Below are 26,975 nucleotides of genomic sequence, written 5' to 3' on the forward strand. Positions count from 1 at the left end.
ATTGATTTAGTCAGCTTGCATCAACACATAAGATGTGATATGAGTGGTGGGAAATAAACTCTTCTTTGATCACTTGAAACATAGTAGAAAGCATCCAAAACAGAATGAAATGCTGTTCAAAAGAAGAAGCTACCTGGCCCAACCACTACACCATTTTGCCTAATGTGTGACTACCCATATTAGTTACAACATCTTCCGTTTCCAAGTTTTCAGTGCCTTTTTCTTATAGTATACAAAATAGGATTCTGGATTGCTCTTCATTTCGTTCAATTTATCCCCTTGCTTTTCAACGTATATATATTAACCCGCCTTGTTTACCTATTTCTTCTACAATTCACATGACTCATTGAAACCAACTTTCTCCTTCCTTCATTTTATCTCTACAGCAGTTATCCTGTATAATGATTTCTTTTTGGTCGCTACTCTCCTAACCGACGAGTCGGAGAGGATACAAATGTCCATTCACCCTACCACCCATCTTCCTTCTAGCTTCCTTGATCAACGACGAGTAAAGATCCCGGAAAAGATCCAAGGGAGTACAATACACTTTATATTCACGTCTTGAATAATGAGGGGGGTAAAGAAGAAAGTCTGATTTCTCTCTCCTTTGTGGATATGCTCTTATTCAGCTCTTGAAAGAAAGAGAGATAGAAAGAGAGAATGATCAAACTCAACTAGACGGCAGTTCCTCTTGTTCAAACCTCTCTTGCTGAGTCTTCTCCTCATAGCGAGTTTCGCTCTCGCTTCATGTGTCCTAAACATAAAAAAAAGAATTGATTGTGAAAGACAAGTGTTTCATTCCCCTCCCTAATCGTTGAAATTCGAACTGTCCGCTAGCTCCTCCTTTGTTTGGATTATAGCCCTTCCTTGGGGATTTACTATCCAAAGTAAATCTTTCCAGTTTCAAATGCTACTATTTCTTCGTGGGCAGAAAGTCCAAAATCTTCTTTTTCCGGTACTCCTTACTCTTTTCTCCCGTCGTCCTACTTTCACTTCTACGGACCTTCTATCCATAACGAGTTCAAGGATTGGTGAATCGATGTGGGAATAGATAAAATGATTGTTGAGTACACAGTATAACCGTGTAGCTCATCCAGAAGATCATCAATGACGGTATCGGGTATTTCTTTTTTACGGTTTGCGCATTGAGTTGCCTATAATCCATAGGCGCCACGAACCTTCTTTCTTCTTGTAAAGAAGAGCCGGTGAGGCATGAACTAGGTTGTAGAGTACCATTCTAGAGTAACTCCTTGATTATGGCTTCAATTTCATCCGGTGGTGTGAATACCTATAAGGCCTTTGATTCCCTGGTTGACTATCGTGAGGTGAATCCGATGGTCACATGGTCTTTTAGGAGGGAGGGTAGTGGGTTCTAAGAACACATCAGAGAAAGAGGACCAAACCTGCTTGAGTCCTCTTCTACATCTTGAGTACTTCCCACTCCAATGGATCTAGTTTTTAGAATAGCTTTGATCCGGCCATGTAGAGCACTCATAGAGGTCCGGCTTCACGTCAGTAATCTACCACACCCATGCTAGAATTCAGTAGAGTCCCCACTCGCCAACCACGATGTCTTGGTTGAGAGGCCCCACCTACCCATCTTCCCACAGTTTCACTGAGGTAGTACCATCCCCAATTCGCCACTTCTTGTGTTGATGTACTAAGAAATTGGTTGAGGCAATCGACTTCAATCAGAGGAAGCACTTGTGCACATCAACTTAGGATATCCCCTCCGTTCTACACACCAGATTATGCACTCACCTCTGGTATAATATAGGAAAGGAAGACGCCCTTTCAGTGCACGCCAAAGCAGTTTTGCCTAGAAGGCTTCGAAATACACTACTAGGTCCCTCATTCTCAGTCGGCCTTCACAAAGCGGTTTGCACACCTTGGACCAGCTGGACAGATGTTCCGGCCTTTCTCCTATTAAATGTATATGCCACCTTATTTTCCATTTTACCCCTAATATTCCGCCTTTGAAAGTCAAAACTCACACTTGCTCATCTTAGCATGTAGCTGATTCCGCAAAAAAAGTGTTAGCTGCAAGTGTTGTTGATGCTCCTTCAGTGTTTTACTGTCAAGAAGTATATCATCAAACCAACACAAATCTTCTGGGCTTGAACACATCATTCATGAGTGCTTGAAACGTTGCAGGAGCATTTGTAAGCCCGCATCACATTGAATTCATAGTTATAGGGTTCTGAATGAAGTTTTGGGCTTGTCTTCCTCTCTCATCCTGATCTGATGATAGCCAGATCTTAAGTCAATCTTGCTGTAATATTTAGCACCACTCATCCAATAGGGCATCTATGTGCCGGAATTGGGTATTTCTTCTTTACTGTACTGGCATTCAGCTGCCTCGTTTCAATGCACATCCTCCATGTCCCATCCTTCTTCTTCACTAACAGCACAGGTGAAGCAAAGGGGCTAGTAGAGGATTGTATCAGTGAATTCTTCAGCAATTCCTCAATTCTCAATCTCAGCCTTTTGCAGATGTGAGTATCCGTATGGCTTCAGATGTTTGGGCTCAGTACCTTCGGGGGTATATAGTGATCATGGATTCTTTTTTTTGTAAGGACTTAGGTTCTTGAAACACCTACTCTTAAGAGTTCAGTAGGGTTGAAATTGGATCAGAGATCAGAGATGTTAGGTTTACTAAGTTGACCATGCACCATTGAGCCATCATGCAGAACTAAGCTTGTTTCTGATTTAGTAGCAATCAGCTCTTCTTCCACCTGGTACAGCTTTCCTCCTCCCCTCTTGATTCCTTCCAGCACCACTTAAACACTGCGGAAAGGGTTTTGACCAGCTAGTCAGATTGCCCCGTTATGGGTGTGTTACGCCAGAAAGTTCCTCAATCCTGTGCCTGTTCCCGAGCGAGTCAGTCCCATTTCGATGACGAACGACATGATGTGTGCCTCCATAGAGCTTCCCATTTGACATTTCTCCATCGCAATAGATTCTCTCCAGCCACAGGTTCCCCAGTGGTACGTCCGGGGTCGGTTCAATTAGTGCGCTATCAGTCCAGTACCATTAGCTCTCCAAGGGTCGCAATCCATTCTTTCCGGGCAAGCCAGTTCAGTTCCTTTCTGGTAGCAAGAGATCCCATATCAGATTAAGTAAAGGGATTACCTACCTAGCGCATATCGAAGAGTTGGAGACTTCCTGCCACTATAGAAAAAGTCGTTGATGGATCAATTTCTGTAGGTGGGTCTCAACTCGGATCGAGACATTCGGATTTGCCGATGAAGAGTACTGCCTTGGAGGGGTAGGGGTTGTAGGGGAAGAACCAACCTTTTGTAGGTAGCAAAACATCTCACTCAGTAACTAAATTAGAGTTCGATCTTTTACGTTTGTGTTGTCTTTTTGCATTTTTGTTTTGATCCGACATCAGATCTGAGTTATTGTTCACTGACTATATCTTAGACCATTGCGATCTCTTTCTTTCACTTGGTTTTTCTTCCTTCCCTTCGGTACTCCTTAACTCAGAGATACTCCTTCGGTACTACTTGGCTACTACTTGAACAGATGGGTTTAGTCCCTTCCTTCGGGCAACGTTTTCTCCGGGTACCACCGGCTTACCACCGGGTTGAAAGAAATCCCTTACTATTAGGACATAGTGTTCGGTACGACTTAAGGCTACTGGATTGACTTTCTTTAATGTTGCATCTGCTTTCAACTATTTCATAGCCTCCCGTCCCGAGCAAACGTCGAGAGCAGGGGCCAAAAAGTAAAATCCATAGAGTTAGGGACTAAAGAGACTCTTTTTTTACAGCCAACCATGAAGAGAAGAGAGTCTTAGAGTAGATTCGGTAATGTTGAGTCGATCTAGTATGGAAAATTCCTCGTTGTGCGCTCGCCTTTTGCCTGCTTCTGCTTCATCTGCAGATCCGATTCCTTCCCCAGAGTTCTTACTTATAGGCTTTATAGCCAAGCAATAGAATAGCTGCTTCTTCTAAAGTGGATTAGAGTGCGACGACCAAAGCTACGGAGTGGCCTCTACCGCTTTCCCTACTGTTCTGGTTGAACTAGGGCTTTGGCTGAGCGACCACCTTCTTCCAGTATTCTTAGCTTACTGTCTGCTTCCTACCTGATCAGTGCTGATTGACTGTTCTTGCTTGTCTTGGGCCTGCTCTAGTTTTGGTGCTGCTAACTAAGGGTCGAATTTCGTGACTTGATGAAGAGGAAGCTGAGTATCTTTGGTCTTGAAGAGTCAGGCCAATCCAACCGCTTGCTCCTGCCCAACTCAGTCTCAGTCGTACCATAATGCGCCTGGATTCAACACTTTTCTTGCTCCAAGACCACCCTCTAGCCCTCATGTAAAATAGATGACAGAATTGTAAACAATCATAGAATGATTTAAGCTGAGGAACATAGAGGTCTCTCCCACAAATTTTGTCATATACCTCTGGAATAGTGTTGAAATCACACGCCACTAAGCAGTTTTTTAAACCAAGTGGTTTATCTTAGTGTGCTAGCCGCTGCTTCATTTCATATAGCGATAACGCTTTCTCTTTCTTAGCGCTCCACCCCGCGGAGAACTCTGGTTGCGCTTTGGTTGGCTTTCTCTTTTTTCGATTTTCTCTGACTTGACTCAGCTTGACCTACTTGACTCAGCGGTTAGAGTATCGCTTTCATACGGCGAGAGTCATTGGTTCAAATCCAATAGTAGGTAAAGCCGGCCGAAACCCCCGCTTTTGCCAGCATGACAACAAGCACAGACTGGCATCAAGGAGTAGAATGACCAAAGCATCGGTTGCTTCCACTTGTTTGTTGCCTTCTTCAACCGACAGACAAGGTACCCCCCTCTTTTTCTCTTGCAAACCTACGTTGAGCTTGGGACAACCCGCGACTGGCATAGGATATTTCAAAAGTGCTAGGATCCATCCTTCTTACGAACCAAGAGCACTGGAGAAGCGAAGGGGCTCGTGCTGCGACGAATAATGCCATTGTTCATCATCTCACAGATTTGCTTCTCAATCTCTGTTTTCTGGTGGGGTGCATATCTATATGGCCGGACATTGACTGGCACTACACCTGGCACCAACGGAATTTGGTGGTCACAGGCACGACGAGGGGGTAATTCCTTTGGCTCCCGGAACAAAGCATCAAACTCCTGTAGCAGTTCTTGAACAGCTGGAGGTGTCTGCTCTGCAGGATCAACATCCAGAGTAATTGCTTGCAGATCATGCTCCTAGTGAATCTGACGCACTTGCACACACTGGCTAACAGCACCCCATTTCCGCAATCCTTGCAGCTTACGGACAGAGATTGGACGGCAGGAAGGATTATCTTGAATCCCATTGAGAGTGATGCGGCGCCCTTTGTGCGTGAATTTCATACGACGATGACGCCAATGTACCCACATCGGGCTATGGTCTTCGAACCGCTCTTGCCCTCCCCTTTCACTTCCATAGTGGTCTTCTTTGGACGGCCCACTCATTTCACTCTCATGCTCTCTGAGAAGAGAGAATCCGATTCAAGATGTTTCGAATTCAGCCTTTCCTTCATGTTTGTGCTTTAAGTCAGTTCATACTTTTCAGTATATAAGAGAATGACTGAACTCGCGTCGAAAGCTACTAAACAACGGCTGACAGAGACTCATAAGAGGGAGAGCGGTAGCAAAAATGAGATCTTTCGTCTAGACAGAAGAGAGATCCTTTCCTTCCTTTCTATAGGAAATGACTGATGTTGCTAAGTCACCTTCCGCTTCTCTTGCGTCATCCCTTTTCCAATTCTTTTTGTATGGCTCGGTTGCATCCGGTTGATCGATCCCTAGTCACTGATTACATGCATGAGTTCTTTGATTCACTACTGACTTCTTCTGTGGAGCCGAGTTCGCCGACTGAGACTACTTGAAAAGAATTTTCGACCAACCGATCTCACGACGATGAGTCACCCACATACTTAACAAAAAATGCAAATAGAAGAGCAAGTAAATCAAGCTCAATTACAACTCACTCTGATCAAATAGCACTCAGGTATAGGATTTCCAGCGGAAAGGTAGCCTTGCTCGCTTCTTTACCCTTGTACGCACAAATCTAGCTCATAGTAGCACTTTCGAGTTCGGTTACTTAAGTACAGAGATTGGAACAACTTAGCGCGGGAAGTCCCATATCTTGTCTTAGCCTCGCCTCACCTATTTCCTCATAATGAGATCAGAATGAAATAGAATGGAATCTCAAGTCTTAGCTAGATCAGGGCTACCACGTTCCCTCAGACGAAAAAGAAAAGAATACAGACCTGTTGGACTCGCAAAGTAGGATCAGGCTTTTTCTACTAGAAACAGAGGAGAGCGAAAACTAAGTCAAAGGGGGAAGAGCTGTTTATGAGCATTTTAAGGCCGGTTGACAACATCCAATGTCTCCCACGAGGGTGCCTGAAACTCTAGTTTCTCTAGGCAGAGGTAGGTATATATATATTTAACACATTTTAGTTTATAGGAAGATTCCCCGCTCTGAATTTTTTTCTATTTGGAGATTCTTCCAAAGAGGTTGGGATTCTAGTTTCAATTGGATGTGTCCCGATAAGATCGTTAACGACTGATATACTGCCTGAGACAGGGCATGCTCTCCCCTCTGCGTATTGAGAGAAAGAAACAACTTCCTGATTCCAGTTTCTTTCATTTATACCTATGATATCCATGCTAAAGATGAAAACTTTTGCAGTTCATATCAGCCTGAATGAGGAAGTAGAGTCAGTTTCGTCCATAAACTGGGCCGAAGATCTGACAGAGGTTGACTTGCTGGCTTGTGAGTTGCCAGCGCCGTAGTTGATTGCTAACCATAGGATAGTGACAGCCAATATTCCTATTCCTGCTTGTGTGCTTGTTTGCTATTCTTCCTGTTCCTGTTACGAGACGACCTCGGCTCAAGCTGACCCCACACCGAAAGTCGTCAAGCAGTCTTGGGCTCCATCAATCAGTGAGGAGGAAACCAAAACCTGTTGGAGTTCCCCGCCATCACCTCGCCTAGATCCGGGGGTTCATACCCTCCTGTAGCAGAGATGTAAGTCGCAAAGGCTACTTGCCTGCCGAGGGAGGAGAACTACCTAGTATCAAATTCACAAAGCAGCACATTTAGTAGCTGACATCTTTCTTTCTCGTTTTCATTGGAAAGGAGAGTTTTCACGTTAAGCAAGAAGAGCTACGAGTTGGAGGGCTATTTCACCGACCGTCACTTCTCCTTTGTATCTCCCGAAGACGCAAGTAGCCCAACGACAGGCTTGTGTGGAGTTGAATGACAACACGCGGAGGTCTTTTGGCGAAACTGGGGGCTCTTTGTCTAAAGGAAGGGCAAAGTCAACAAGCCAATCCCAGTTTCAAAATTGGAAGAAGTAGTAGGAGGTTCACCATCAGAAAGGCATGGGACAACAAACTCTCTTAAAGCTTTCTTCGAATAAGTCTTTCGCTTGACTTGGCTCAACGGCTTTAGTTCAGTAAATGCTTTCTATGAAGCTTGAGTCAAGTCTAGTCTCATGCAGTGAAGATCGTCAAGCAATCATTGCTCGTCTCTCCAAAACCTATTGATAAGGAACGCGTTCAAGTGTATGGAATAATCAAACCTTTCACATATTTGTTAACATAGCGTTGGACGATTGATTCCTCTCTTTCTCCATGGCCTGCTTCCCATAACTGGCCTTACTAAAACTTACGAAATGCTAATTTGACCTAAATTTCCGGTTAACTGCTGACTTTCTTTGCTAGCTCACCCGAAACTCTGTCTTCAGGAGGAAAGCTTTCTTGAGTACCTTACTTGAAAACAAACCGCTTGAGCTGTAACCAAAACAGAAAGGTTTGATGAGCCGCTGCTTGCTCTCTAACTGCTCTTACCGCTTCTTCTTCTTGACCTCTGCTCACTGCTGCCAATGCTGTGACTGCCGCCCCTATCTCTAAAGCTGCGGATTACAGCTCCTGATTCAAGCAGTTTTTTTTCTGAAGTATGAGTCTTGTTTGTGACATTCAATTCCAGAATGAACATTCAAAGGAAAAGTAGTATGGGACGCTGCTTGCTATTACTGACTGCGGCTGCCGACCGAAGAACTGAAGATCTTCAATCTATGTTTGAGTGCTCTTGCGAAAGAAAATAATTTCGAATGAAAAAATGACTTCAAAAATAGGATAGGATCGCGGATTCCATATATTTTTATAGAAAGAAAGATACTGTACTCCGCATCTTTACACCGAATCCTTAAAAGCCATTTAATGCCTTCTTGCCTGCCTTCAGTTCATGCCTTCAGGCCGGCCTGCTCTTGCCTATGAATGAGATGCCTACTTCCCATTAAGTCAAAATACCTCATAGACATACATATTTTTAAGAATACTTAGTTAGTTAAAGAGAAAGATGGCTTTTGACAATTTTTTTAGTCCCCTCATTCCCGAGCAAGAAAACGGATGCGCTAACGCGCAATGGCTTTCGCGCTAGTTGCTCAATCCGTTGCTTGTACGGAAGAATCCGCAAATGAATATTCTTTATTTCCTCTCGGACAGGCCCTCTTTTTTCATTCGAATGTACATCTTTTTCGGTAATGATCATCTACAACTGAAAGACTGACGTCTTCCTCTACTCGATCCTTAGTTATACAATCTCCCTCCACCTCAATTTTTATGATCCTCATAGCCTTTTTTATTCCCGTCCTCCCCCTGGATCTATTCCTGCCGCGTCCACGTCCTCTGCCTCCAGCAACTAGAGCTGCGTCATCTTGTTCATTATTGAGAATAGGCCTCTTCTCACACCATACCAGTTCTTTTTGCAGTTGAATTTTCCTGTTCTGGCTTATTGAGTGTATAGATTCTTTTTGAAATGCAATCTATTCCCACGTCACTTTTCTCATAACATATCCTGTTCTCCTCACTTTGATTCTGGATTCACCGGTTGATTTAAGACGGGGTTCTATGATTTCTAGCCTCATTTGACAAAAGTGAGCTTCCCCTATCTCTTTTGTAGGAATCAGATAGCAATGCTCATTCGTGAATAGCATTCATGCTTCCGCTACTTCGTCGGAGAGATCCATGGAAACTCAAAAAAGAAAAGCGGACAGCATTGTTCATACGATAGCCAGAAAAGTAAGTTCTCCCGCCGGCTATTCAAAAAAGAAAGACTTACTTATTCATAAACTTCCTTTTATCGAGCATAATAGCTCTTATACGCTTGTACAGAGGAGTATAAAACAATGTATATATAGGTGTTTAGTATCCTACAAAAACGTTAACATCCAAAGCACCGTAAGCTTGCTTTCTCTCCCGCTGACAGACAAAGAAAAGATTTTTTTAGACTTTTCTATGGTAGGCCTACGCTAGTGGAATATCTTTTTTGTTCATATTCTAGCTTAGCTCTCTCTATTCTTTGCTTAAGCTATCGTGTCGTGTAGATGGATGTCATCTCCCTATTCCCACATCCCCGGATATGATTAATGCATGGAAGCTAAGGAATTGGGTCATTCTTCAGCCCAAGATGCAAGCATTTGGACTCCATCCGAATATGGCAGTTGAACTCTTATAATAGGCTTGGCTCTGGAAAATGGGCTTATCTTGGGCAAAAAAACGCAAATAAAGAAGACCTTCTTGTTTCCAAGCGGAACTCGAATGGGCTGCTAGTAGATTTGTTGGGGATGGCAAGTTAACACCGTGGGTAGGCTTGCCTTTCACTCGCTCTGGCACATTTTGGCGGAACGTCAACGTTATATGGTAAGTTAATGTTTTCAAAAATCCAAATGGAAAAGGATTTGCAAAAATATGCAGATTAGAAGCTAGTATCTCCAGTTTTATGAGAGAAAGAAGAGGAAGAATCGGAGAACATCCTAAAAATGGTACTTTTGTCTCAATTCGATCAAAAACAAACATATTCTATTGTGTGTTGACCACCGGGAAATGAATGGATTAAGATGAAGACGGAAGGTTCAATTAGCGAGCATGGGAAGGCTTGTGGAGGTTTAGCAATAAAAAGGGGATATATGCGTTCTCTCAAGCAGTTAAGAACAAGACCATACTCGAAGTCGAGCTCTTTTGCATCTGAACATGTATTCAAATAGCAGCTAAAAAGGAGTGTCAGAGGATTTGGATTGATTCGGATTCCCTAACGTAAGACATGGTCTACTCTCAAGATCCCAAAGTCCGCAGCTAAGGAAAGCCCCTTCTTCATAAGATCAAGAAAGTACGAGCGTCTTTCGAAGATTGGAAAATCTCCCATACTTGGAGAGAAGCAAACCAACCGGCCGATTTGCAATTGACTATGCTTAGTAGTTGACATCTTTGGTCTTCACATTTTCCCTTCCATTTTGTAAAGTTAGTAGAAGAGGATAGATCCGGTAAATTGACGAATGTCAATCTTAATTTTTGTAGATTAATACACTGGTAGGGGTCGATCAGGCAAATCCCAAAGCTGACCCCCGAACAGCTGCCGGACTGCTCTACTGATCTTCTCTCTCTTCAGAAAAACAGAACCTTCTCAAAGACTCCCTTTGCACTGAGAACACAATTCAGAACCCTCCTTCTCACAAGAAGGCAAACCTTGTACGTTGATCGAATCTTCTTTCGCATCCAGAAGAGAGGTTGTGGGCTATCCGAGAGAGTGGTTCAGGTGACTACCGGAGTCATTGATTAAGCAGGTCAGATGGGCTTAGTAGGGCTCGAACCTACAATATCACCGTTATGAGCGGTACGTTTCAACCAATTAAACTATAAGCCCAATCGGATCTCTACATGCCGGGAAGAGCGGACAGAAAGAGGAGACCTTTGCTCTATCTCCTTCTTCCTCTTCCCGGGGCCCCGGAGGGGTTCTTTGGCAAGCCCTATTAAAGAAGCTAAGTGACTTTCGTCACTCAAGTAGTGAGTTTGAGAGTGACCGTTAAGGCGACCACTTGTACTTCTAGGCCTTGGCGACCTATACGTTACGCAACACAGCTTCACTCGATTCAGTAAATCAATAGTTCAAACCAGCCCACTAATAGCTTAGATAGTGGCCCTTCCACTTTGGTATAGTTGATCCAACCTATTAACTCAAGGTTCATAGGAAGGGGGAACCCAGACGTAGTGGGATGTAGGCTTCAGTTGTTTTGGTACTTTTTCACCACGTCTTATTATTTGTTTTGTAACCGGCTTTTCACCGGCAGGTCAGTAGGCCTTTTAGAAGGCGAACAAACAAAAGTTCTCCGCAGGCGCTAGCGCTATCTTGTTCGCTTTTGTCAACTGAAGTCGCGCGTAGCGCCAACTAACTGATAGCTGATAGAGCGCGGAGCCCCTTCTCTAAGCGAGCAGAGCCATTTCTTTCTATTGTCGTCAAAAGAAAAAGAAAAGTACTAAAGGCGAATGGCATTCTGTTGTACAGCTACTTTGGTATAGTTACAAAGGTAACCGGTAGGTGACTGTTGAATCGACAGTAGTTACGAAAGGGGGAAATAGCTCAGTTGGTTAGAGTGCTGGTCTTTCACGCCAGAAGTCGCGGGTTCGAACCCCGTTTTCCCCGCCCGATCTTCCTCTTCCTGCCCGACTCATTTTAAAAACACTAGAAGCTGCTGATCCCAGCATAGCATTCAAGACAATTGTTCCTTCTTCGGTCTCCCTCCACCCCCTTCGTTTGTTGTGGGTCTCACCACAGGCACTTACTTAATGAATGAGTGAAGATCTTCCTTCCCCCCTTGTGTCTTACCAAGGACTGAGTTCCCACTTGTGGCAAAAAAAAGTTATACCATCCCACCCGGCCCGGGGGGTTAAGGTTCCTCTCGGAGACTGCCAGTCTACAAGAAGCTGGCAGAGCTTTAGCCATTGGACCACATCCATCCATCCTCCTACCTAAAGACGCCTTTTCTTGTTCGTTCTTCGAATTACGCTAGTGGAGACTAATTCCTTCCGGCTAATGAAGATACTACCCCAGTCTTCCCATTCATTCCCAGTGGATCCTTCTTATCCCTTTTCATTGAACGAACCAAGTTCACCTATACGAGAGTGAGGAATAGAAATCCTACAATCAACTTCCCACTTTTGATGTCCCGTTTGATGATTTTGCTGCCTCTTTAGAAAAAAAGGAGAAGGACAGGGGTCGCTAGTCAGAAAAGCTATAACTATCAATTCGAATTCTGAATGAATCAAATCTCCCCAAGTAGGATTCGAACCTACGACCAGTCAGTTAACAGCCGACCGCTCTACCACTGAGCTACTGAGGAAGAACGGACTTAAGGAAGCTGACTCTCGTTCTTTGGCCCAACCAACCGCAGACCGAAAACCCTAAAAGTGCGTCACTTTTTCTCTTTCACATACACTGGGAGAAAGGGTGACGATAGCAATCCCCTTTGTCTCCCCGGCCGGGGCAGGACAAGGGGGGCGGTGGTCAACCATCAACTCTCGATATGCATATTGATCAATCGATCTCCGCGTCCTGCCAGTTCGCTAAGTAGACTCACTCTACCGAGGGGCAACTAAGGTTGGTTCCTGCCAATTCCCATGCTGATCAGCCTTGGAATTGGCAAGTATGAGAGAGGACTCTCTCTGTCTCTCCGAGTTTCAACTACTAAGTGAAGTTAAGTAGCACTTCAGCTATTCTAAATGTGAATAGATTCCGATCAAGCAAGCAGGAGAAGGTGGTCCTTTCATCTCTCTGTCTGCTCCATGCTCTATAAAGGATCATGAGCAGGTTTAATGCTAGAAAAAACGAGATCTGCCTAATCATTTCGGTAGATGAAGTAGTGGGAGGTCACGAAGGAAGTAAGGGGGCATGCTAAGTTGATAATTTCAAACATTGTAGCATCCTTTTGACGGTTGGGCTTTGAGTTGAGAACTTTTAAGAACTCTTAATATGAAAATACACATTCTAAAATGACGCATCGAGCGAGACCATTCTGTTTCATTGTGAATGAAAGACGTTTTCGACCAACAACATCTACTCATATCCAGCTTCTTGTCATTTTTGAACACTGCGATCAGCAAGCAGCAAGCTGGGGAGAGGCAAGTCAAGTACAACACAGGACTGACGGGGTGGGGCACGCCAAAGCAACCCGGGACCCTGGAGGGGTCACTACAAAAGCGCTGGCGCCTTCTTTTGAAGGTGAAAAACTACGCTAGCTAAGAAAAAGAAAAGGGCTGCGCTAATGGCAAGGAGCAAGAAAAGGGCAGCTAGCTCGAAATCCGATAAATTGAATACCTCCTGGCTTCAGTTATGAGAGAGAACTCCAAGGCAAGATAAAGACTGAGTTGGATTCAGCCACGTGGGGAATGAAACAACATTCATGGAATGAGTTGAGGCAAAACCTCCAGCTCTTTTTGAGAGTCAGGGGCTTTAAAAGCGCTTTAAAAAGGGTTGTCTGCATTACTGGATCAAATTGTAGTAAAAACAAGGGGCCACATAGACTATTCTGAGGTGGTATGCTAAATCCATGATCAACTGATGTAGCTAGTGTGACTAAAGCAGCAGCTATTGGCTTAACTGGTTCTAAACTCTCCCACCTGATAAAGGAATTGAAATACTACCCCAGGCCACGTAGACTATTCCCTTCCGCGGACATTCTTTTCTAGAAGGAAAGTAGCAAAGCCGAATGCAAATACACATGCAAATTGCGTCGACTACCTCATCACTGTCCAAAATGGGGGATACCGCTATTCATACATGGATGGACGAGGGACTCCGCTGACAACATCAGTAGATGACTTTTCTCGTGGAATGCTATTAATGTTGGAAAAAAACAGAGCTCTCAAACTCACCCTCCGGGTGATAGGTAGAAGCATTAGTACCTAACGGAGCGGTATCTAACTAAAAAGGGAGGTGATGTTCTTTTTAGAAACAGGATGGAGCATGGCTTCCTTTCTTCTTAGATACATTTCATTCATTCCATTTCTCTATAGTTTACACCAGAACATCTTGCTAATCCTGACAGATCTCGAAAAGGGTGGGGGCACTAGAACCAAATCTACATACACATCGAAACTTCCTATCTCAGCCAAGCTAGCACCTTCATCCCACCAATGCATTGTACGACTCTCCACCCCCTTTTCCTCCCTCATGAAATTCGAATTTCCCGCAATGAAATTCGATTTCGTTCATGTCGGCGGTTGGCAAAATGGCCCTGAGATCCGGGACTGGTAAAACATGGGTGCCCAATTTGCTTTTCCGTGCTTCGCCTTAGTGCCCTTATGAAGGCGGCGGGGAGTCCTTAGCCTTTGAACCAAACTCTAGGGAACGCTCAATTGCCTGACGTCTCAACTGCAATGGTGAACTCAGTGACATACACTAAAATGGATTGCATCTATTGTTCCAAACAAGGCTGATATTAGCATAAAAGCCCTTCCACGCAATTTCTTGCTTCGCTCTATAGACGAAAGTGCCGGATAGTCAATGGTAACCAGAAGATCTATGGTTTTCGAGAGAAGGTAATTGGAAAAATGATTCATTCCTTTGCTTTCTTTCAGATATCTATTCAATAAGATGGTCTGACCTTACCTGAAAACTAGATTCATGAAGAAGCCCAAAAAGTGTCGGGCTTAGTGCAGCCCAGTTCCTAGCCAGTGTGGGGTTCTGCCATGGATATTCGGTCCACTCCAGAATTCCATTCATTTTTCAAACATAACTCGATTGACTCAATTCACAAACGGCAAGGAAGTCAAAAGTGACGCTTACAGGTCATACGACAATTGCTTCTCTTCCGGGATTACATACATCTTTTCTTTAACAACGACCATACAAGCTATTCGCTTAATACATGCTAGTAGGTAGGCTGGTGGTGGAGTATTTATTTGCTTATTTTTTTTGGTCTGTTTGTATTTCGGTTTTGGGATGGTGCGAATCCATCTATCCACCATTATTTTATCTTTCAGTAGTGTCAACCTCAGTTGTGGTTCTTTATCTTGGAATACTCTCCGTTGTCCTGGAAGCAATGCTTGAAAGAAAGCGTAAGGAAGCGTCAAATCAGTATGATGTATTGGCAAAGCCAGTAAGAAGGGAATCGAAAGTAGATAGGGACTCCCACTGTAGATGTGGTTTTATACCTTGATGAATTGGTACCTTATAGCATAGCGAATTTACTTTTCTTTCAAAAGGATATATCAACCTGTAGTGAAACCGGGCCACCGAGCTTGCTTTTACCGCTCTTACAGCTCTCTCTCTTCTTTTTTATGGGTAGTTTGGCCAGAAAGAGAAAGAGGAATGTACCCATTTCTATTTATCCATTCTCATAGAAAGTACCAAAATTGTTTTTGAATGTATGGAGCAGGCGTATGAGTTTATATCTTCAAGAGTCAAATCCTTTTCTTTCCCACCCAGCCATAAAAGAAAAAAATCGTTACGAGCGGTCTTAAACCCTCACCTCAATCTCAAAAATGGAATTGAAAAGCTCCAATTTAAATAATGGTACCGGGGAAATACCCAGGGAAGAATCATTTCTTTGAATCGTCCAGATCTATCAGCGAATTCAATAAAAAACGGACTGATCCTCGGAATACACCATCATCTTTCGAAGTGCGTAGTCAATATTATGTTATATTCAAAGAAACAAGTCAAAGAGTAAAGGCTTCGCCCTTCAATACCACACTTCCAATCGAAATTCCTACGAGATTGACGTTCGAAGAAAAAGACATGGTTTGATAGAAACTTTAAGTGGGTATCAAATAAACTGGAATGAATGGTATCAATTTCTTCTTTTCTATACTGAATCTGCTTCGGTATCTCTTTCTTCCTTCCCTTCTATAAACCAAGCAGTGACTAGCCTCTGGCACTCACTTTCCAAAGCACCAATTGACTTGCTTTTAGAACAACCCTGATCAGTTATACCTAAAATACCACCCATACGTAGTACGCCATTCCCAATGCGGAGCGCCTTTATTTTCGTATTGAACTCCGCTAGGAAGAAAAAGTTAGACCGTAGCCTTGTCGAACAACCTTGTTTCTCGCTTTTGTCGATTGACTCGTGGGACTCTACTGAATTCCACCATGGGTGTGGTAGATTACTGACGTGAAGCCGGACCTCTATGAGTGCTCTACATGGCCGGATCAAAGCTCCAAATCGTAATGTCGCGGCATACATAATCAAAAAATAGGATTCGTGAGAGCGTTTTCTTTAGCTGTTCCCTAAGAAAGCTATCAACTTAACCGCTTGTGTTAAACATATAGATTGTCCTATTCTCTTTTTTTTTCTCAAATGACCTATTTCACATAACCGATGTTGATTACAGATTTTGCCTTGCGTCACATTATCATGGTGATCAATTCCTTTCGTGGATCGATTGAAATAACTGATTTTGGTGCATTAATTCAAGATAGGTAATTTTCCTCAAGGTCATAAAGATCGGTCATCTAGCGTGGACTTCTGACTCTAAGTGGAAAGTCTTTCTCATCTACCTCTTCCATCCAAAACTGTTTTCCGCATTTTTTTCCTGCCAAGTTACTTAAATCTATATCAGAGCTATAGGATCGATAGACCCGTAAGCGAAGATAGTTCGCTCCCACATAAAGAGACAAATATTCGATGTGTTTAGCATAGTGACACTTTTTTGGTGCCGAAACAGCCCCAATCCCTTTGGTCATTTCTCTTTTCGTGCCGGCCTGTATTCGGAGTTTCTTGGATTTGCGGTGCCTGAATGCCTTTCTCCTTCTTTTTGGTGACGTCGGATGCCCGCCTTTGGCGCTCAGAAGTGGATTCTCCTTCAAAGATGGCTTTTCCCCTAAGAAAGGGACATGGTTGTACTGGATTTCTAGTCCTATAGTGGAAGAGCAGATAGGATCACACCTACACGTAAGTTCGTTCGTTGGGTTAGTGGCCACCCACACTCCAACCTATCTATATGGCAACAAAGCGAATGACAAGGCCAAAGTAGCTGACTCTTATCGCTAACTTGACTCGGTCTAAGGGCGAGCTTGAACAACTCACAGAACGACTCCTCCAGGGGCCTTCAGGCACTCAAACAGATAGTGAGACAGACACCATCTATAGAACTTGAATGACAATACACCCATATATTCTAGCTAACAATCAGAAACTGTATCCAAATGGAGGGGACACTCTTCCTTCAGAAAGATGCCTTCGAAAGAAAAGCTCTTCCCCTCAACGACACAACACATTTTCTCAAATGTTCCACGTTTCTCACCATATCCTCATAGGGCTGAAGCACAAGAAAGAGGATTACTTGGTTACCTTGCTTCCCTCGCCTAGGATAGTAGAAGGATCTGTGGCCGAAGGCGCCACAAACGAAGCGGGTCGCCTCTTTTCTGTAGATCTCCGCAAGATGACCCTTCTCCCTGCAACGATAGCACATAATGTTTTTCCCATGCTTGCGCGGTGAGGAGGACGAGGCCTTGAGAAGATTTTCCACCATTTTTCCCCTTTGGCATTTGGATCCATGTTTTCTTTAATGATATCCATGATAGTAAAGGTTTTTTTGGTAGCCTTTGCTTTTGACGGCGATGAAAGAAAGAGAACCCCTCCTATCTTTTGATCATGGTCAAAATCCTATCCAAGTCCCCTTTTTTCAGATCTTTCTCCTGGTTTTGATCATCACCGTTCACCTACTTGTTACGGAGATCCCGACCAATGCACAATCCAGATTTTTTTTAGCTTTTTTCTCCCATCCCATCTTGGACGGGCCCAGAAGCTTTTCTCATGTTTGAATGGAGGTCTTCCGCAAATGAATTTCCATATAGGAATTCTATAATGTGCCTGCAGATATTGATTGAAAGCTTGTTTCAATTGAACAAGGATGTGAACGAGAAGGCAACAAAAGGGAGCTTGGAGCAAGAGGAGTCATTTAGTAGTTCACGAAAAAAGGCATAGTAGAGAAAGTCTAAGGAGCAGGAAAATTTGGTCACATAGATCTTCTATTTCGCCGGAATTCGTTGATTGCTCCGTACTCATTTACAATGGAAAAACTCCTGTTCGTTGTAAGATCACTGAAGGAAAGGTTGGTCATAAATTTGGAGAGTTTGCTTTTACACGGAGACGAAGACCCTATCAAACAAATAGAGGAAAGGGGAAAAAGTAAAGTCTAAGCGACATATGGATCAATAAGGAAATCCAATTTCGGTAATCCGAATCCCATATAGGTCTTTTCTTCATACTCGACCAGCCCTAGGTTGGGGATAATGAATTTTTCGAATCTTGTTGGGAGATGCTTCGCTCCGAGTCCGACTGGGACGGAATGGGGGACCCAGGCCCTTCAATGCCTCCATCCGGATCCACTAACTCGGAAGAGCTATTCAAAGCTTTTCTGGATGACTGTGAGGACGCCTCTGCATCCCGGGAGCAGACCGCTCCCCCGGAAGCTGTGGTCAGTCAAGAGCGGCATCCGAATCCCGCTCCAATGCCTGGAGTGGCAGCGGAAGTTGAACAGAACCCTCCTTCTTTTGATTGGGAGGGGCGACCTAAATCCTGTGGTCAGTTTGGATAGGGGCATTACAAACGAGCTATGCTCTATGATTTCGCTTTGTTTACACGGGTGAGTGACCTACACCTTCCAATCTATGGTTTCACCCGCGAGGTAGAACTTTCTCTAAAGCTTCTTCGCTCCGTAATACACTTGCACCTTCCTTTATAACCATGCACTCCCACTACTTCTTTAGGACATGGCTGACTTGCTTCTCACAAGTCGTCTCCCGAAAAGGCAAATATCGAGACTGAGATGCTGCTTGGAGTCTTCATTCTCTAGGGTAGAGCTCACTGCCACTCATTATCGGAGGGAGACGTAATAATACTGAGCTATTCTTCGATTTCCTTGATTGCGAGATCAAAAACTGGGTATCGAACAAAGAAATCTGCTCACGGTACCTCTTACCTCAAAACTTCTATTGGATCTGGGATCAGAAGAATTCCAATTTGAATGTGCTCATATCCAACTACCCGAAGGGACGATATCAGGAAAAGCAAAAGGTGCATGGGCGGTTTCAAGTTGTTTTGGTTGCGCAGCTTTCGATCACTGTGTCAGCCGAGCTCTAACGCTTCTATAAAGTGAGAAATCATGGTACCTTCATGTCTACCTTTCCCAAGGGCTAGTTCAATTCCAGAGAAATGCAAGCAATCGTATGGGACTCCCGCCGCCTTCTAGGCTCACTATACCAAGTTAAGTTCCTCCAAAGTATTTTCATCATCGGTATCAGTAGAGTCACAAGATAAGGGATAAAGATAGTAGCCCATAGCTCCTTTATCAATTTCCTTCTGAAACTTATCAGGGTCTAACAATGTTGGAGAAGTAGTATTGCTGCTGTCAGAAAGAATAATGGTTTCTTGCCCATTGTGACAAATACTCACTGTTCTGGCCTTCCAATCTAAATTGATTGGACTATGACGATATAGCCAATCATAACCCAGTATAACATCATTACTTTCCAATTTCAGTAGCTTGAAGGTGTCTTGAAATGTGTGCCCTTTAATAAGTAGTATCTGCAGTGTAAGCTCCAGTAGTTAATTGACCTCCTCCAGCCACTTTGACAGTAAACAAATGTTTCTGACTCTCATATCAGTGAAGCCCACACCACCATAATCTTTAGGGGTGCATAGGTGTTCCCATCTGACCATGTGAAATTTCTTCTTCTTACTCCTAGTAGAAGTGATTTATTATTGTATCAACTTTTTTCTGTATTTTGACAGGCAAAGTGTAGCAACCCAGAAGGTACATAGGGACATTTGATAAACAAGCATTGATCAATATATCTCTTCCTCCATAAGAGAAATGTTTGCATTGCCAAGAGTCCAACTTCTTTTCTACCTTTTAATGAAAAAAAATCATTAGAAGAGATCTTGTCTTTGCTGATTGGTAATCCCAGATATTATATTTTATTGGAAATTTGCCTATCTCACAGTTATATCAGCTACCCTCTGCTCCTCCTCTACACTCAACCCTACTGTGAAAATATCACTCTTCAAGTAATTGACTTTCATGCCAGACATTTCCTCTAAACAGTAGAGAAGGAATTAGAATCCAGTAATAGACTCCATGTCATTATGCAAAAAAAAGCAAAGTATCAGAAGCATATTGCAAATGACTAATCCCCCCTGGTATCAGATGTGGTACCAAACCTCTAATCACACCTGCTTCCTTAGCTCTATCCAGAATTGCAGATAGTGCATCACCTACTAGGTGAAAAAGCAAAGGAGAAAGAGGATCTCCTTGCCTCAAATCTCTGAAAGTAGAGAAATATTCTCGCCAATCTCCATTCATATTCACACACACTTTGCCTCCTTCCACTGCTTGTCTAATCCAATCTATCCACCTGTCAGGGAAGTTTTTCCTATGCATTACCTCTGCCAAGAAAGGCCACTGAACTCTATCATAAGCTTTTTCAAAGTCCAACTGAAGAAAAATTTCTTCAGAGTGAGAGGTTTTCAACTCATGCAAAACTTCATGAAGAATTACACATCCATGCAAAATGTACCTCCCAGGAATAAATCCAGTCTGAAGAGAGCTGATTACTTGTCGAGCCAGAGGAGTAAATCTAAGTGTCAGAGCTTTGGTAATAGCTTTAAACATAACATTTAGAACACATATGGGTCTATACTGTAGGATACTATTAGCATCCTTAATCTTTGGCAATAGAGAAATGACACCATAGTTTAGTCTAGACAAGTTCAACCTACCATGATACAGCTCCTGAAGCATTTATATTAGTATATCTCTCAACTGGGGCCAAAAAGCTCTAAAAATCTAACAGAGAACCCATCTGGACCTGGAGCAGTATTTGGTTTCATGCTTTTCACCACCTTGTCTATCTCTTCACTCATGAAGTTAATACAAGTGAGGACTGATTTCTGTCATTCATATAATTCAGAAGAGGAAGGCCGGTTGAGTGCTTTCCGCGTAAGACTATTGAGTTTCCAGCTGATTGCCCATATTTTCCAGGATAGGATTTGTCCACTTGATTGAATTCATGTCATTGAAGCAATGAACTTGCTAGCCAGTGTGCCAAAAAGGTTGCTGACTTTGGGTACACAGAGTAGTGGCGAGAAAAGGGCTTGCACCTCAGCCGTTTCGCTTGATTCGGACCTTGTGGTTGTAGTCATAGGGTACAAAGATAACCCCACAACCATTTGTTGTATTCTTTAAGTCAATTGCTCATAGTATGTGCTAGAATGAGATGAGATCTAGCTCAAAGGTGAAGACCTCATTCTTTGAACCCTCCCGGGCAGTTCCTGTTCTAGCTTCTCTATCTCTAGCAAGTGATACAAACAACACAACATCTTCTCCGGTCGTAGGTCGGTAGGGCTTGCCCTGGCTAAGAAATGGAATAAAAAATTCCTAGTTTCTTGACTGTTTTTGAGATTATTTACCTTTATTTACATGAAGATGCACGGTCTCTTACACTTTTCCTAGCTTAAGTTGGCGGATTGGTAAACAAACGGCTCTGCAGCTCCGTTCGCTTCGGCACCACTCCCTTGCTTCTTATCGAGGTTGGTGCCAACAAACAAGTCCCATTCGAGCAATGGAATCTACATAAGAATGTAATCACTGTTAAGTATTCCACTCACTGATGCCCAGGAAAATGGGCCTCTGAAGAAAGCAAAGACGTGGCCCAGACCAAAAAAGGAACTTGATCACCCAGAGAAGATTTCTTTTCTTTGCTGATTCCTCTCAATGAAATTTGCCATGTTGCACTAAGTTACTTACGGATGTATGCATGCAGTCCGGGAACACTTTGGGGTGAACACCCATCCGAACAAGTAGGGTCAATAGTTCAGCATTTAGGCCGTAACATTTAGCAAAAAACGAATCTGAAACCCAACAAGTGCTCTCCGAACCAAGCTAGATAGTCTCCTATCACTAGGCTCACCAACCAACCTGGACTTTGATTCTTTCTTATTATTCTAACCGGATATAAAAACCATAAGGATTGTTTCCAGCCGAGAGTTCCCATATGACATAAGCACTCTTGGGTGGGGTGGGCCCTCATTCGCCAGGTCTTTGAGTGCCGGTCGTACCACCTGGTTGGTACACTAGGCTGATAGATACTTTACTTTAAGGATCTAGCACCTTCGCTAGACGGAGAGTAAGCGACTTCTATTAGCACCGGACCGTCGAGTCAAATTTCTCGTGTCATGTGCAACGTCCATCAATGGTGGTTCATTAATGTCCATAGATTTAGACTCCTTCCCCCTTCCCTTATATGCAAAAGATCGAGAGGGGCCCGAACCCAAACCGAGAACGTAAACAGAATTCGACTCACTGTCGTATGGCTCGCCCTCGAGCCCTGGGCGAGTCGGCCGGGTCTTTCCCTCTTGTTCTATTTCCGCCACGATAAAGACGCACGGAAGAACTATGGTATGCCCAGCGCGTGGAGGATCCGTTGAGAGTGTCCCTTGTCTCGGTAGGGAACAGTACCTATTGTCTTGAAAAAAAAGGTTAGTGCTACGGTCCCCTATTGTTTGATCCAATATTGACCGGTGCAGATCACGTTCTACTACCTCCAGTCCGTGGTTCGACCTCCCGTAGTGGTCCTTGCTTTTCTTTTTGAAAGCTCCGCAGGGCCAATTTTGCGTACTTGCTCAGCGTGCCCCCCTTTCGTCGAGTGCCCCGCCCGGTTCACAAGGCTATTGGCCTACCAAGCAAGCACTTTCCCGCTGCTCCTGCCGCCTGCCAAGTGGGCTCCGCGCTCGTTATCCTGACTGTTCTCTCTGCTTGGCCCTTTCCTATTGCTCTAACCATAAGCTATGGCAATTCCAGCTCGCACCCGCTCTGGCCCGCCCAGCAGGGCCTAAGTGAGCTCAGTGGTCAGCCCCTGACGTTAGGGGTCTTTCGCTTTTGCCAGATCTATAGAGATATTAAGAGTCCTCCGTCCCAGATTCCCTCGCCGCGACCATCTGGTTCACCGGTACTACCAAAAAGTCTCATGCTTACGTTACTGTGACTGATATATAAGTATGATCTCGGACTACGAAGACCCAGTCGTGCTTCTGGTTTCCATTCTCATCATCATATTGAAGGAAACTCCTCATGCTCTGCCATAAGAACTTGGAGTCCGTATCATGGTGAAGGTAAGGTAACGTTGTGATTCTTGCTCAAAAAATTGACCGAACACGTTCGAGTTATTGGCTCGTCCGACCCGGCAGCATTCATGAGTCGCTCGTTCAACTGTCCCTCGGAGACACGGTCGAGAAGTGCCATGCATGGTCGCCCCCCCTGTCCTTTCTTTCTCTCGGTCCCACCAGGGTGGGCCCCTCTGGGGTAATAAAGAAATGGATAAAAAAAGGGGACTTCTGCTACGGGCTATGCCACCCATTACTTATGAGGGAAGTCGCATCCGTCCCATCGCAAGCACCTACAATGTCATGATCACATTGGTTTACCCTTTTTTGGTAGTTCAACGGACGGTCGCCCCTCCAACAAAAAAAGGTAGAAATATGGAAACTTCTCTGCCATTTAGATCGGAGAATTTATAGAGGAAATCGGGTTTTAAATTTCCAGAAACCACACGATTATATAGCCAAAGGGAATATGCCGTGCCTAAAATCATCCCAAGCGCAGCTAATGTGGCTACTAAGCTATTTCTTTGGAAAGCTCCTACTAAGATTAGAAATTCCCCGATAAAGCTGCTAGTGCCGGGTAAACTCATATTGGCTAAAGTGAAAAAGAAGAAAATGGTAGAGAAATTCGGCATGGTGCTCACTAAACCTCCATAATATCTAACAAGTCGAGTCTTATGTCTGTCATATAGAACACCAACACATAGAAAAAGGGCTCAAGAAACCAGTCCATGACTTAACATAAGTAAAATGCTACCTCCAATTCCCTGTATGTTCGATAGAGCCTAATATTCCCCCAGAGTACGCCGCTTACCCCCCGAACCGTACAAGATAGTTACCACCTATCATACGGCTTTCTAACTCCACTTCTTTTTCTGGTCGTCCCGCTCTGTTGGATCGATGGTAGTCTCAGAGATCTGGTACCCTCCGACATTTTTGACAACATGCTTCCTGCTTCCGTTTTGAGTTGCGCATCTTTCTCCCCGGGGCATACTATAGTATCACATCGTAGACCCCCACCCCAACTCTATCTTCCTTATCAGTAAACCGGAACATAGTGCATAGGTACTCTTAGATGCTGCGAGGACGAGATGAGGTGACATACTAGGATCACGCACTGAAGTTCTGCCCTTCGGCTCGGCATATGGAACCTCTCAGCTGCTCCCTCGGGATAGGTAGGCCCACCCTCCCCCTTTCCCGAGAGGCGGCCGGGCTGTGTTTCCCCTGCGGCCACCCAATGGCGGCAGAAAACGAAAAAGGGTGGGCTCCGCGCGGTTCGCGTTTTATTGTAAAAAGAGAGCTTTTCATTCTCTTATAGAAGCCCGTGCCCACGCGGGTAAAGCCCAGCGAAGCTGCAGGGAGCACTAAGCAATGGGGGGATGAGGGCGACTCCGCCCACGGGTTGGACCACACCACAGGAAAAAGTCCTTCCACGGCAAGAGAAGGGTGACCGGAACAAGAAAAGGGAGCTAGTCATTGGAGGGAAGACAAGGCTCGTTCTGCGCGACTCCACAGAAGAGTACGCGCGCTAGAAAAGGCAGCCAGCTTAAAAACGCTAGCTAGCTACTTTTGTAGCCTTATTTAGTTTGGTTGCCTACGCTTGCTCTCCGGCGCGCTACGGCAACACCCCCTGCTTGCTTCTTTTTGTTCGATGCGGAGCTCGCAGCCTCCCCACCCTTGCTTAGCGTTCCACTTGTGATCCTGGAGGATTTGGAGAAATGCGCCCAACCATGAAGAATGGATTTTGTATTTTCTTTCATGTGAATGGCCCTACCTTGTAAAGAATGGTTTTTCGTGCTATAGACCATGTTGAGAAAGACCAACCAACAACACAAATAAAGACCGTTCCATTTGGGTACCTCAAAAGGGAGGTGCTCCTTATGATGCTACGGACGGCTCTCCGAAGTGCATGCAATGACGGGCTCGGATAGGATAGGATTGTGCGCGCCGGGCCCTTCGGGTGTCCATATTTTGGCCGACCTTAGCATATATACTATGTTATGCGGCCGTAATATTTTGATACCTTCCACCGCTGTTACGCCAGAAATCCAAGGTTCCACATGAGCTCCTATTCTGCGGCGTGGTGGCAGGACCGCTAGGGGATTGGCTCCGGGTGTAGGTAGGGTCAAATCCGCAGGGGTCATGCAAATACATAGGCCCCTTCCCTTCTGCCGAGTTGTTTAGAAGGCGCTTTCCGTTCTACGGTCCCTCGGAGCGAAGGGTTAGGAAGGTAGTACGGGCCCTCTGACTTCCAGCTATGTGCTGTGTGCGACTCCCGCGAAGCGAATGAAGGGAAGCTCTTCGAGCTTTCTCCGCCAGCGGCTTATGTAGTGGTCGGCATTCCTACGTGCTCCGACTGATCCCCACTGGAGATTATATGAGGGGTCTTGGAAACTTTCATGACGCTTTGGTGACGAAGGTCACCAGGGTGACTATGGAAGGATTCCGTGGTAGTCTCTAACTCCCTCCAACTCCATCAATATCAAGAACATGTCGTGAGCATGGGGGTTTGGCCGACTACTAAACTATTGGCTAGGGCTTTTCTAGTTATAGCTTCTATAGTGAGTGTCCCTTCCGCTTTGATCTAGTTTTAGTTTGTATTGTACTAAATTGAACACATATCAAAGAAAGGAGATCAATCAATAAGTAGTTTCCCTTCTCCGGCCTGGGAAAAGCAGCGAACTTGTTAAACAAGGGGCTTTTTTATTCATGGTCACTACTGTTGTATTGTATATTGTCGGGGGAAGCTACTGCTTCTACGACAGCTCCGCTTCCTCATCTTGCTTCTACTTTGCTTGTTTGCGTGAAGGCTTAGAGTCCTTTTCGCTAGGTCCAAATTCGTCAAAGCGAAAGATCTGATCCAACGGAAATCCCGCATATTGAGCGCAGCTGATATGTGGCTACTAGGCGCGATCATCCCGCATGCCATAAAAAATACTTCTTTTTTTATGGCCCGTCATATAAAGATAGAATAGATATGGATAGAGAGACATTCTATTGATTCGCGAAATGGCTCGTCGATCCAAATGAATCATTCTTCTGGTCTCTCTCTGCCCCCCGCCCCAAAACTGACCCACGACACAACGCCCATTCGTTTCGTGCGCGGGAAGGCAACGAAGTTCAGTTCAAAAGACCGCAGCGGAGTGGAGCAGCCGCGACACGAAGTTCCTTACCTTAGCTGGATCTCGCTGGTGCCACCTAAACGGTAGGTATAGGCGGCGGATGTCTGACGTTTGGAGTTGTCGTTCGTGCACCTATCCCCATTAGAAGAATGAGTGATCCCTTCCCCTGCAGATCATGGCCTTACCACTAGGTCCCCGATGGCCAGCGGGGGATTCGGTATAGCAGCTCACGTTCGTTTGCGCTTCGCGTTCCCGCTGGACTGGACACGTGTTAGCTGTAGGAAGTATGGTTACGAAAGTGACTTCGGTTCGCCAGTTCAGGCTCAACGCTCTTTCTTTCTGTGTGGGACGATGTCGGGGAATGTGTCGAGGCGGCGAACAACAACAAGACAACTAACTACATTTGCTTTTTCCCTCCATGAGATGAGCCAGTGCATTGGACCGATGGATAATAGAACTGAACTGGCCAAACGCTTGGGCGCTCTACATACGATGTAGAAAAAATCAGATACATATCGATTTCTTTCTGATGGATCTAGAATAGATAGATATCTTGTATCATCAATAGATAGAAAGAGGTCAACCCTTATCATTGATAGAAAACCTTTCGATCTATCAGAACAGATCAGGCCATCTATCAATCGATTTGAATCATCTCGCTTTTCGTTCATTTCAGCCACGCCATAATAGCCGCCACAATAAGAAAGAAGCAAGCGAAACAGCTAGAAGCGCTCGCTTCGCCGCGCCCAGCAATTCTTATTCACGGGAAAGCCAACCGAAAGATTCGATTCGGACTTCGTAGAGCCGGTGCTGCTGCTGTCTGCGTAGGGCCGTCCCCCACTCCCGTCCCGGGGCGCTAAGGGGTTTTGTTTTAGGAACAGACGGCGGTGTTTTGCTGACGCCTCGAATCGACGCTTTTGTTGCGACATG

General features: G+C 44.6%; 2 non-coding genes across 2 annotated transcripts; one reads left to right on the forward strand and one right to left on the reverse strand.

The window, feature by feature from the left end:
- The first annotated feature begins 11,388 nt into the window (after nt 1-11,388).
- On the forward strand, nt 11,389-11,462 carry TRNAE-UUC. The gene has a single exon. It is a non-coding gene; the product is annotated as a tRNA-Glu (tRNA).
- Nucleotides 11,463-12,087: 625 nt separating this feature from the next.
- On the reverse strand, nt 12,088-12,159 carry TRNAN-GUU. Its single transcript has one exon. It is a non-coding gene; the product is annotated as a tRNA-Asn (tRNA).
- Nucleotides 12,160-26,975: the final 14,816 nt, after the last annotated feature.

This window comes from Triticum dicoccoides, chromosome 4A, assembly GCF_002162155.2.
Source record: "Triticum dicoccoides isolate Atlit2015 ecotype Zavitan chromosome 4A, WEW_v2.0, whole genome shotgun sequence".
In the NCBI taxonomy this organism is placed as follows: Eukaryota; Viridiplantae; Streptophyta; class Magnoliopsida; order Poales; family Poaceae; genus Triticum; species Triticum dicoccoides.